This window comes from Oncorhynchus mykiss, chromosome 29, assembly GCF_057628025.1.
Source record: "Oncorhynchus mykiss isolate SJ-2025 chromosome 29, ASM5762802v1, whole genome shotgun sequence".
In the NCBI taxonomy this organism is placed as follows: Eukaryota; Metazoa; Chordata; class Actinopteri; order Salmoniformes; family Salmonidae; genus Oncorhynchus; species Oncorhynchus mykiss.
In genome coordinates this window covers 8315001-8328377 of record NC_143050.1, presented here as the reverse complement: position 1 = coordinate 8328377, position 13377 = coordinate 8315001, and the positions used below count along the sequence as shown (strand labels likewise).

The following is a 13377-nucleotide window of genomic DNA, read 5'->3' as shown; positions in this document are numbered from 1 at the left end:
GTAGTCTACCTCTGTCAGTGTCCTTGTTCTGGAACCATTGACAGTAGAAGGGTCCCTCAGCATCAAACTGTTCTGGAACCATTGACCGTAGGAGGGTCCCTCAGCATCAAACTGTTCTGGAACCATTGACAGTAGGAGGGTCCCTCAGCATCAAACTGTTCTGGAACCATTGACAGTAGGAGGGTCCCTCAGCATCAAACTGTTCTGGAACCATTGACAGTAGGAGGGTCCCTCAGCATCAAACTGTTCTGGAACCATTGACAGTAGGAGGGTCCCTCAGCATCAAACTGTTCTGGAATCTTTGACAGTAGGAGGGTCCCTCATCATCAAACTGTTCTGGAATCTTTGACAGTAGGAGGGTCCCTCAGCATCAAACTGTTCTGGAACCATTGACAGTAGGAGGGTCCCTCAGCATCAAACTGTTCTGGAACCATTGACAGTAGGAGGGTCCCTCAGCATCAAACTGTTCTGGAATCTTTGACAGTAGGAGGGTCCCTCATCATCAAACTGTTCTGGAATCTTTGACAGTAGGAGGGTCCCTCAGCATCAAACTGTTCTGGAACCATTGACAGTAGGAGGGTCCCTCAGCATCAAACTGTTCTGGAACCATTGACAGTAGGAGGGTCCCTCAACATCAAACTGTTCTGGAACCATTGACAGTAGGAGGGTCCCTCAGCATCAAACTGTTCTGGAACCATTGACAGTAGGAGGGTCCCTTAGCATCAAACTGTTCTGGAACCATTGAAAGTAGGAGGGTCCCTCAGCATCAAACTGTTCTGGAACCATTGACAGTAGGAGGGTCCCTCAGCATCAAACTGTTCTGGAACCATTGACAGTAGGAGGGTCCCTCATTATCAAACTGTTCTGGAATCTTTGACAGTAGGAGGGTCCCTCAGCATCAAACTGTTCTGGAATCTTTGACAGTAGGAGGGTCCCTCAGCATCAAACTGTTCTGGAACCATTGACAGTAGGAGGGTCCCTCAGCATCAAACTGTTCTGGAATCTTTGACAGTAGGAGGGTCCCTCAGCATCAAACTGTTCTGGAACCATTGTTTCAGCCTGTCTCTATGTAGCTCAGCCCAGCCCAGTGTTCCATGATTGCTTCCTGCACTTCCTGTCACATGACCTGTGTTGACAGGAAGTCTTCTCTCTCCCAGCCTGCCCATTGTCATGGAGATGTCACAGGGCTGTTTTTGGAGAGTTCTCGGTAGCTGTACAGGGCGGAGGGTTTGTTTGGTCCCGGTTGGTTTGATCCCGGATGGTTTGGTACTGGTTGGTTTGGTACTGGTTGGTTTGGTACTGGTTGGTTTGGTCCCGGATGATTTGGTACTGGTTGGTTTGGTACTGGTTGGTTTGGTCCCGGATGGTTTGGTACTGGTTGGTTTGGTACTGGTTGGTTTGGTACCGGTTGGTTTGGTACTGGTTGGTTTGGTACTGGTTGGTTTGGTACTGGTTGGTTTGGTCCCGGATTATTTGGTACTGGTTGGTTTGGTACTGGTACTGGTTGGTTTGGTACTGGTTGGTTTGGTACCGGTTGGTTTGGTACTGGTTGGTTTGGTTGGTTTGGTACTGGTTGGTTTTAATCTATGGTGTATTAGCCATTCATGGCTCCCGAGTGGTGCAGCCGTCTCAGTGCTGCATCTCAGTGCTAGAGGTGTCAATACAGGCACCCTGGTTCGATTCCATGCTGTATCACAACCGGGCCGTGATTGGGAGTCCCATAGGGTGGCGCACAATTGGCCCAGGTTTGGCCGGGTTTGGCCGGTGTAGGCCGTCATTGTAAAAAAAATTAATTGTTCTTAACTGACTTGCCTAGTTAAATAAAGGATACCTTTAAATGAAAATGTCTTGAGAAATATGGGCTCGACTGAAACGTCAACACATTAGCAAGCAGAGGTCAAAAAGTAATGTATCTTACAGAATGATACAGTACTTGACCAGGAGGACTGTTTCTCTCACTTTGTAGACGACAGTGTAGTAGAGATATGGTACATCTGAAGTATACGACAGTATAGTAGAGATATAGTACATCTGAAGTATATGACAGTATAGTAGAGACATGGTACATCTGAAGTGTGGGTTGTTGGACAGTTACTCAGGTACTTCTGAGAATGTATGTTGGGGGCAGAGTCATGTAAGGTCTAGACTAGAGGGGGTCTCCGTCTGTCTGTCTGTCTGTCTGTCTGTCTGTCTGTCTGTCTGTCTGTCTGTCTGTCTGTCTGTCTCTCCGTCTGTCTGTCTCTGCGTCTGTCTGTCTGTCCGTCTGTCTGTCTGTCTGTCTGTCTGTCTGTCTGTCTCTCCGTCTGTCTCTCCGTCTGTCTGTCTGTCTGTCTGTCTGTATGTATGTATGTATGTATGTATGTATTTATTAATGGACAAGGGGAGCCGGATGACCTGAGACCAGCACTATGAGATAGTTATCTGAAAATTATCAAAATGTTTTACTGTATTAATATGATCACAGGTCTTATCATACTGTATTAATATGGTCACAGGTCTTATCATACTGTATTAGTATGGTCACATGTCTAATCATACTGTATTAGTATGGTCACAGGTCTTATCATACTGTATTAGTATGGTCACAGGTCTTATCATACTGTATTAATATGGTCACAGGTCTTATCATACTGTATTAATATGGTCACAGGTCTAATCATACTGTATTAGTATGGTCACAGGTCTTATCATACTGTATTAGTATGGTCACAGGTCTTATCATACTGTATTAGTATGGTCACAGGTCTTATCATACTGTATTAATATGGTCACAGGTCTTATCATACTGTATTAGTATGGTCACAGGTCTTGTCATACTGTATTAATATGGTCACAGGTCTTATCATACTGTATTAATATGGTCACAGGTCTTATCATACTGTATTAGTATGGTCACAGGTCTTATCATACTGTATTAATATGGTCACAGGTCTTATCATACTGTATTAGTATGGTCACTTGTCTAATCATACTGTATTAGTATGGTCACAGGTCTTATCATACTGTATTAGTATGGTCACAGGTCTAATCATACTGTATTAGTGTGGTCACAGGTCTTATCATACTGTATTAATATGGTCACAGGTCTTATCATACTGTATTAGTATGGTCACAGGTCTTATCATACTGTATTAGTATGGTCACAGGTCTTATCATACTGTATTAATATGGTCACAGGTCTTATCATACTGTATTAGTATGGTCACAGGTCTTATCATACTGTATTAATATGGTCACAGGTCTAATCATACTGTATTAGTATGGTCACAGGTCTTATCATACTGTATTAGTGTCGTCACAGGTCTTATCATACTGTATTAATATGGTCACAGGTCTTATCATACTGTATTAGTATGGTCACAGGTCTTATCATACTGTATTAATATGGTCACAGGTCTTATCATACTGTATTAGTATGGTCACAGGTCTTATCATACTGTATTAGTATGGTCACAGGTCTTATCATACTGTATTAGTATGGTCACAGGTCTTATCATACTGTATTAGTATGGTCACAGGTCTTATCATACTGTATTAGTATGATAACAGGTCTAATCATACTGTATTAGTATGGTCACAGGTCTTATCATGCTGTATTAATATGGTCACAGGTCTTATCATACTGTATTAGTATGGTCACATGTCTAATCATACTGTATTAGTATGGTCACAGGTCTTATCATACTGTATTAGTATGGTCACATGTCTAATCATACTGTATTAGTATGGTCACAGGTCTTATCATACTGTATTAGTATGATAACAGGTCTTATCATACTGTATTAGTATGGTCACAGGTCTAATCATACTGTATTAGTGTGGTCACAGGTCTTATCATACTGTATTAGTATGATCACAGGTCTTATCATACTGTATTAGTATGGTCACAGGTCTAATCATACTGTATTAGTATGGTCACAGGTCTAATCATACTGTATTAGTATGATCACAGGTCTTATCATACTGTATTAGTATGGTCACAGGTCTTATCATACTGTATTAATATGGTCACAGGTCTTATCATACTGTATTAGTATGGTCACAGGTCTTATCATGCTGTATTAATATGGTCACAGGTCTTATCATACTGTATTAATATGGTCACAGGTCTTATCATACTGTATTAGTATGGTCACAGGTCTTATCATACTGTATTAATATGGTCACAGGTCTTATCATACTGTATTAATATGGTCACAGGTCTTATCATACTGTATTAATATGGTCACAGGTCTTATCATACTGTATTAGTATGGTCACAGGTCTTATCATACTGTATTAGTATGGTCACAGGTCTTATCATACTGTATTAGTATGGTCACAGGTCCTATCATACTGTATTAATATGGTCACAGGTCTTATCATACTGTATTAGTATGGTCACAGGTCTTATCATACTGTATTAGTATGGTCACAGGTCTTATCATACTGTATTAATATGGTCACAGGTCTTATCATACTGTATTAATATGGTCACAGGTCTTATCATACTGTATTAGTATGGTCACAGGTCTTATCATACTGTATTAGTATGGTCACAGGTCTTATCATACTGTATTAGTATGGTCACAGGTCTTATCATACTGTATTAATATGGTCACAGCTCTTATCATACTGTATTAATATGGTCACAGGTCTTATCATACTGTATTAGTATGGTCACAGGTCTTATCATACTGTATTAGTATGGGCACAGGTCTTATCATACTGTATTAGTATGGTCACAGGTCTTATCATACTGTATTAGTATGGTCACAGGTCTTATCATGCTGTATTAGTATGATCACAGGTCTTATCATACTGTATTAGTATGGTCACAGGCACAGGTCTTATCATACTGTATTAATATGGTCACAGGTCTTATCATACTGTATTAATATGGTCACAGGTCTAATCATACTGTATTAGTATGGTCACAGGTCTAATCATACTGTATTAATATTATCACAGGTCTAATCATACTGTATTAATATGGTCACAGGTCTAATCATACTGTATTAGTATGGTCACAGGTCTAATCATACTGTATTAGTATGGTCACAGGTCTAATCATACTGTATTAGTATGGTCACAGGTCTAATCATACTGTATTAGTATGGTCACAGGTCTAATCATACTGTATTAATATTATCACAGGTCTAATCATACTGTATTAATATGGTCACAGGTCTTATCATACTGTATTAGTATGGTCACAGGTCTAATCATACTGTATTAGTATGGTCACAGGTCTAATCATACTGTATTAGTATGATCACAGGTCTTATCATACTGTATTAGTATGGTCACAGGTCTTATCATACTGTATTAATATGGTCACAGGTCTTATCATACTGTATTAGTATGGTCACAGGTCTTATCATGCTGTATTAATATGGTCACAGGTCTTATCATACTTTATTAATATGGTCACAGGTCTTATCATACTGTATTAGTATGGTCACAGGTCTTATCATACTGTATTAATATGGTCACAGGTCTTATCATACTGTATTAATATGGTCACAGGTCTTATCATACTGTATTAATATGGTCACAGGTCTTATCATACTGTATTAGTATGGTCACAGGTCTTATCATACTGTATTAGTATGGTCACAGGTCTTATCATACTGTATTAGTATGGTCACAGGTCCTATCATACTGTATTAATATGGTCACAGGTCTTATCATACTGTATTAGTATGGTCACAGGTCTTATCATACTGTATTAGTATGGTCACAGGTCTTATCATACTGTATTAATATGGTCACAGGTCTTATCATACTGTATTAATATGGTCACAGGTCTTATCATACTGTATTAGTATGGTCACAGGTCTTATCATACTGTATTAGTATGGTCACAGGTCTTATCATACTGTATTAGTATGGTCACAGGTCTTATCATACTGTATTAATATGGTCACAGCTCTTATCATACTGTATTAATATGGTCACAGGTCTTATCATACTGTATTAGTATGGTCACAGGTCTTATCATACTGTATTAGTATGGGCACAGGTCTTATCATACTGTATTAGTATGGTCACAGGTCTTATCATACTGTATTAGTATGGTCACAGGTCTTATCATGCTGTATTAGTATGATCACAGGTCTTATCATACTGTATTAGTATGGTCACAGGCACAGGTCTTATCATACTGTATTAATATGGTCACAGGTCTTATCATACTGTATTAATATGGTCACAGGTCTAATCATACTGTATTAGTATGGTCACAGGTCTAATCATACTGTATTAATATTATCACAGGTCTAATCATACTGTATTAATATGGTCACAGGTCTAATCATACTGTATTAGTATGGTCACAGGTCTAATCATACTGTATTAGTATGGTCACAGGTCTAATCATACTGTATTAGTATGGTCACAGGTCTAATCATACTGTATTAGTATGGTCACAGGTCTAATCATACTGTATTAATATTATCACAGGTCTAATCATACTGTATTAATATGGTCACAGGTCTTATCATACTGTATTAGTATGGTCACAGGTCTAATCATACTGTATTAGTATGGTCACAGGTCTAATCATACTGTATTAGTATGATCACAGGTCTTATCATACTGTATTAGTATGGTCACAGGTCTTATCATACTGTATTAATATGGTCACAGGTCTTATCATACTGTATTAGTATGGTCACAGGTCTTATCATGCTGTATTAATATGGTCACAGGTCTTATCATACTTTATTAATATGGTCACAGGTCTTATCATACTGTATTAGTATGGTCACAGGTCTTATCATACTGTATTAATATGGTCACAGGTCTTATCATACCGTATTAATATGGTCACAGGTCTTATCATACTGTATTAATATGGTCACAGGTCTTATCATACTGTATTAGTATGGTCACAGGTCTTATCATACTGTATTAGTATGGTCACAGGTCTTATCATACTGTATTAGTATGGTCACAGGTCCTATCATACTGTATTAATATGGTCACAGGTCTTATCATACTGTATTAGTATGGTCACAGGTCTTATCATACTGTATTAGTATGGTCACAGGTCTTATCATACTGTATTAATATGGTCACAGGTCTTATCATACTGTATTAATATGGTCACAGGTCTTATCATACTGTATTAGTATGGTCACAGGTCTTATCATACTGTATTAGTATGGTCACAGGTCTTATCATACTGTATTAGTATGGTCACAGGTCTTATCATACTGTATTAATATGGTCACAGCTCTTATCATACTGTATTAATATGGTCACAGGTCTTATCATACTGTATTAGTATGGTCACAGGTCTTATCATACTGTATTAGTATGGGCACAGGTCTTATCATACTGTATTAGTATGGTCACAGGTCTTATCATACTGTATTAGTATGGTCACAGGTCTTATCATGCTGTATTAGTATGATCACAGGTCTTATCATACTGTATTAGTATGGTCACAGGCACAGGTCTTATCATACTGTATTAATATGGTCACAGGTCTTATCATACTGTATTAATATGGTCACAGGTCTAATCATACTGTATTAGTATGGTCACAGGTCTAATGATACTGTATTAATATTATCACAGGTCTAATCATACTGTATTAATATGGTCACAGGTCTAATCATACTGTATTAGTATGGTCACAGGTCTAATCATACTGTATTAGTATGGTCACAGGTCTAATCATACTGTATTAGTATGGTCACAGGTCTAATCATACTGTATTAGTATGGTCACAGGTCTAATCATACTGTATTAATATTATCACAGGTCTAATCATACTGTATTAATATGGTCACAGGTCTTATCATACTGTATTAGTATGGGCACAGGTCTAATCATTTCCTTACCAGACTGTACATTCTGTCATTCTACTGACTCTGTACACAGTTGATTCCTAAAGAGATGACATCATAATTTTGCCGTCATTGTAAATAAGAATTTGTACTTATTTGACTCGCCTTGATAAAGTTTAATAAAATAAATAAATAAAAATCTCCAAATCCCTCCTCCTCTCTCCTCCCCTCTCTCCTCCACCCCCCTCTCTCCTCCATCTTCCTCTCTCCTCCTCTCCTCTCTCCTCCATCCCCCTCTCTCCTCCATCTTCCTCTCTCCTCCTCTCCTCTCTCCTCCCCTCTCTCCTCCATCCTCCATCCCCCTCTCTCCTCCATCCCCCTCTCTCCTCCTCTCCTCTCTCCCCTCCTCTCTTCCTCCCATTCTTGTTTCCTCACTGACCCCTGTAGATGAAGGTCTAAGTGTTTTAGCGTGTGGGAATATGGCCAGAATCCAGAGACTGTGTGTGTGTGTGTGTGTGTGTGTGTGTGTGTGTGTGTGTGTGTGTGTGTGTGTGTGTGTGTGTGGTCTAATGTAGCATTCCATGGTTGGCTTGGGCTCTGCACTTATACAGTTCTCCTCTTGATGTGATGGGGTTTGACTGGACAGCTCTCTAAGGGATTTCTGTGTGTGTGTGTGTGTGTGTGTGTGTGTGTGTGTGTGTGTGTGTGTGTGTGTGTGTGTGTGTGTGTGTGTGGGTGTGTGTGTGTGTGTGTGTGTGTGTGTGTGTGTGTGTGTGTGTGTGTGTGTGTGTGTGTGTGTGTGTGTGTGTGTGTGCGTGCGTGTGTGCTTGCGTGCGTTTGTGTACGTCTGTGCATGTGTGTCCATGCATGCTTATGTGTTTCTGCATATCTCAGATTTGACTGTTTACCATCTACTGTATCGCTGTTAGTCAGATTACAGACATTTATAACAGGACTGTTAGATTACAGACAGGACTGTTAGATTACAGACATTTATAACAGGACTGTTAGATTACAGACAGGACTGTTAGATTACAGACAGGACTGTTAGATTACAGACATTTATAACAGGACTGTTAGATTACAGACAGGACTGTTAGATTACAGACAGCTATAACAGGACTGTTAGATTACAGACAGGACTGTTAGATTACAGACAGGACTGTTCGATTACAGACAGGACTGTTAGATTACAGACAGCTATAACAGGACTGTTAGATTACAGACTGCTACAACAGGACTGTTAGATTACAGACTGCTACAACAGGACTGTTAGATTACAGACAAAACTGTTAAATTACAGACATGTATTACAGGACTGTTAGATTACAGACTACTACAACAGGACTGTTAGATTACAGACTGCTACAACAGGACTGTTAGATTACAGACAGGACTGTTAAATTACAGACAGGACTGTTAGATTACAGACAGCTACAACAGGACTGTTAGATTACAGACAGGATTGATAGACTACAGACAGGACTTTTAGATTACAGACAGGACTGATAGATTACAGACAGCTATAACAGGACTGTTAGATTACAGACAGGACTGTTAGATTACAGACAGCTATAACAGGACTGTTAGATTACAGACAGGACTGTTAGATTACAGACAGCTACAACAGGACTGTTAGATTACAGACAGGATTGATAGACTACAGACAGGACTTTTAGATTACAGACAGCTATAACAGGACTGTTAGATTACAGACAGCTATAACAGGACTGTTAGATTACAGACAGGATTGATAGACTACAGACAGGACTGTTAGATTACAGACAGCTATAACAGGACTGTTAGATTACAGACAGGATTGATAGACTACAGACAGGACTTTTAGATTACAGACAGCTATAACAGGACTGTTAGATTACAGACAGCTACAACAGGACTGTTAGATTACAGACAGGATTGATAGACTACAGACAGGACTGTTAGATTACAGACAGCTATAACAGGACTGTTCGATTACAGACAGCTACAACAGGACTGTTAGATTACAGACAGGATTGATAGACTACAGACAGGACTGTTAGATTACAGACAGCTATAACAGGACTGTTAGATTACAGACATTTAAAACAGGACTGTTAGATTATAGACATTTATAACAGGACTGTTAGATTACAGACAGGATTGATAGACTACAGACAGGACTGTTAGATTACAGACAGCTACAACAGGACTGTTAGATTACAGACAGGACTGTTAGATTACAGACATGTATGAGATTGTATTAATGCTGTCTATTGTTCTAGACTGAGATTGATCAGCCCGTTTTAAAGCTCTCTTTATAGCATGCATCATCGTATAATGTTCACCGTGGGCTATTCTGCTAGCGATGGCACCAATGTCGTAAATCATGGATATATGGCATTACATGAAGGTTCTGCTTAAACCAGAAGGGACTTAGAAACACTGACGTATCCTTTAAAGACAAGACAGAGCAACACCAACGTCGACCGCTGATAATCTGCTGTGTCGACCAATGTTGACGATTCACAGGAATTTAACAGGAAATGGCAGCTGATGTCCTTTGGTCAGGGGCGATAGGGCGACCAGCTGCTATGCACAGCTGGCGTTCGTATTGGTCATCCTTGTCCTTAAGGTATTGTAAGGTTTCGTCCCTGCTACAGTTCAGCTCTCCACGTGTTTTATATTTATCACTCCAGACAGGAAGTTGTGTTTCACTTCCTGTTGACTCTGCCTGGGAAGGGAGAGGCTACAGTATACGGACACGCCTGATGCCCAAATGGCTGAATTATGTCACGCAGCTGAGGGTCGAGTGGAGACGAATGGATTGGATTCAGTCAGTCCCTGATGAGCCCTTCCCAGCTAGTTTATGCTGGCTACCTGGCAACAATAGCAACATGGTCCTAGTTTAAAACAAATATTTATTTAATTTAATTTAAATGTAACCTTTATTTAACTAGGCAAGTCAGTTATGAACAAATTCTTATTTACAATGACAGCCCACCGGGGAACAGTGGGTTAAATGCCTTGTTCAGGGGCAGAAGGACAGATTTTTACCTTGTCAGCTCTGGGATTCAATCCAGCAACCTTTCGGTTACTGGCCCTACACTCTAACCACTAGGCTACCTGCCATCCCTACACTCTAACCACTAGGCTACCTGCCATCCCTACACTCTAACCACTAGGCTACCTACCATCACTACACTCTAACCACTAGGCTACCTACCATCCCTACGCTCTAACCACTAGGCTACCTACCGTCCCTACGCTCTAACCACTAGGCTACCTACCATCCCTACACTCTAGCCACTAGGCAACCTACCATCCCTACACTCTAACCACTAGGCTACCTACCATCCCTACACTCTAACCACTAGGCTACCTACCATCCCTACACTCTAACCACTAGGCTACCTACCATCCCTACACTCTAACCACTAGGCTACCTACCATCCCTCCACTCTAACCACTAGGCAACCTACCATCCCTACACTCTAACCACTAGGCTACCTACCATCCCTACACTCTAACCACTAGGCTACCAACCATCCCAAAACTCTAACCACTAGGCTACCTACCATCCCTACACTCTAACCACTAGGCTACCTACCATCCCTACACTCTAACCACTAGACTACCTACCATCCCTACACTCTAACCACTAGGCTACCTACCATCCCTACACTCTAACCACTATGCTACCTACCATCCCAAAACTCTAACAACTAGGCTACCTACCATCCCTACACACTAACCACTAGACTACCTACCATCCCTACACTCTAACCACTAGGCTACCTACCATCCCAACACTCTAACCACTAGGCTACCTACCATCCCTACACTCTAACCACTAGAGACGAGGAACCACCATCCCCATTGAGCAGTAGACTGTATCACAGGGACCTCCAGATGGTGACCTCCTCTCCCTCCATCCCCCACCCACCCCTACTCCCTCCACCCCCCTCACCCCTACTCCCTCCATCCCCCCTCACCCCCTACTCCCTCAATCCCCACTCACCCCCTACTCCCTCCCTCACCCACTACTCCCTCCATCCCCCCTCACCCCCTACTCCCCCCTCACCCCCTACTCCCTCCACCCCCCCTCACCCCTACTCCCCCCTCACCCCCTACTCCCTCCACCCCCCCTCACCCCTACACCCCCTCACCCCTACTCCCTCCCTCCCTCACCCCCTACTCCCTCCATCCCCACTCACCCCCTACTCCCTCCCTCACCCACTACTCCCTCCATCCCCCCTCACCCCCTACTCCCCCTCACCCCTACTCCCTCCACCCCCCTCACCCCTACTCCCCCCTCACCCCCTACTCCCTCCATCCCCCCTCACCCCCTACTCCCCCCCTCACCCCTACTCCCACCCTCACCCCCTACTCCCTCCATCCTTCACCCCTACTCCCGCCTCACCCCTACTCCCTCCACCCCCCCTCACCCCTACTCCCCCCTCACCCCCTACTCCCTCCACCCCCCCCTCACCCCTACTCCCTCCCTCCCTCACCCCCTACTCCCTCTATCCCCCTCACCCCTACTCCCTCCACCCCCCCTCACCCCTACTCCCCCTTCACCCCCTATTCCCTCGACCCCCCTCACCCCTACACCCCCTCACCCCCTACTCCCTCCATCCTTCACCCCCTACTCCCTCCATCCTTCACCCCCTACTCCCTCCATCCCCCCTCAACCCCTACTCCCACCCTCACCCCCTACTCCCTCCCTCCCTCACCCCTAATCCCTCCATCCTTCACCCCTACTCCCCCCTCACCCCTACTCCCTCCACCCCCCCCCCTCACCCCTAATCCCCCCTCACCCCCTACTCCCTCCACCCCCCCTCACCTCTACACCCCCTCACCCCCTACTTCCTCCATCCTTCACCCCCTACTCCCTCCATCCTTCACCCCCTACTCCCTCCCTCCATCCCTCTCCACTTACTCACCCCCTCACCCCCTACTCCCTCCACACCCCCTCACCCCTACTCCCTCCCCCCTCACCCCCTACTCCCTCCCCCCTCACCCCTACTCCCTCCCCCCTCACCCCCTACTCCCTCCATCCTTCACCCCCTACTCCCTCCCTCCATCCCTCACCCCATGCTCCCTCCCTCACCCTAATACTCCCTTCCTCCCCTACCCCATGCTCCCTCCCTCCCTCCCTCACCCCATGCTCCCTCCCTCCCTCACCCCTTACTCACTCCCTCACCCCCTACTCCCTCACCCCCTACTCCCTCCCTCACCACTTACTCACTCCCTCACCCCCTACTCCCTCCGTCCCTCACACCCTACTCCCTCCCTCACACCCTACTCCCTCCCTCCCCCTTACTCACTCCCTCACCCCCTACTCAGTCCCTCACCCCCTACTCACTCCCTCACCCCCTACTCCCTCCTTCACCCCCTACTCCCTCTGTCCCTCACACCCTACTCCCTTCCTCACACCCTACTCCCTTCCTCACACCCTACTCCCTCCCTCCCTCACCCCTTACTCACTCCCTCACCCCCTACTTCCTACCTCCCTCCCTCACCCCCTACTCCCTCCCTTCCTCACTCCCTACTCAATCCCTCACCCCTACTCCTTCCCTCACTCCCTACTCAATCCCTCACCCCTGCTCCACATCTC

At 43.6% G+C, this 13377-nt stretch overlaps 1 protein-coding gene across 4 annotated transcripts in view; it reads left to right on the top strand.

The window, feature by feature from the left end:
• Positions 1–13377, top strand: part of stard13a (StAR-related lipid transfer (START) domain containing 13a) — a 175218-nt gene that overhangs the window by 103764 nt on the left and 58077 nt on the right. The gene's annotated exons all lie outside the window — the stretch shown is intronic.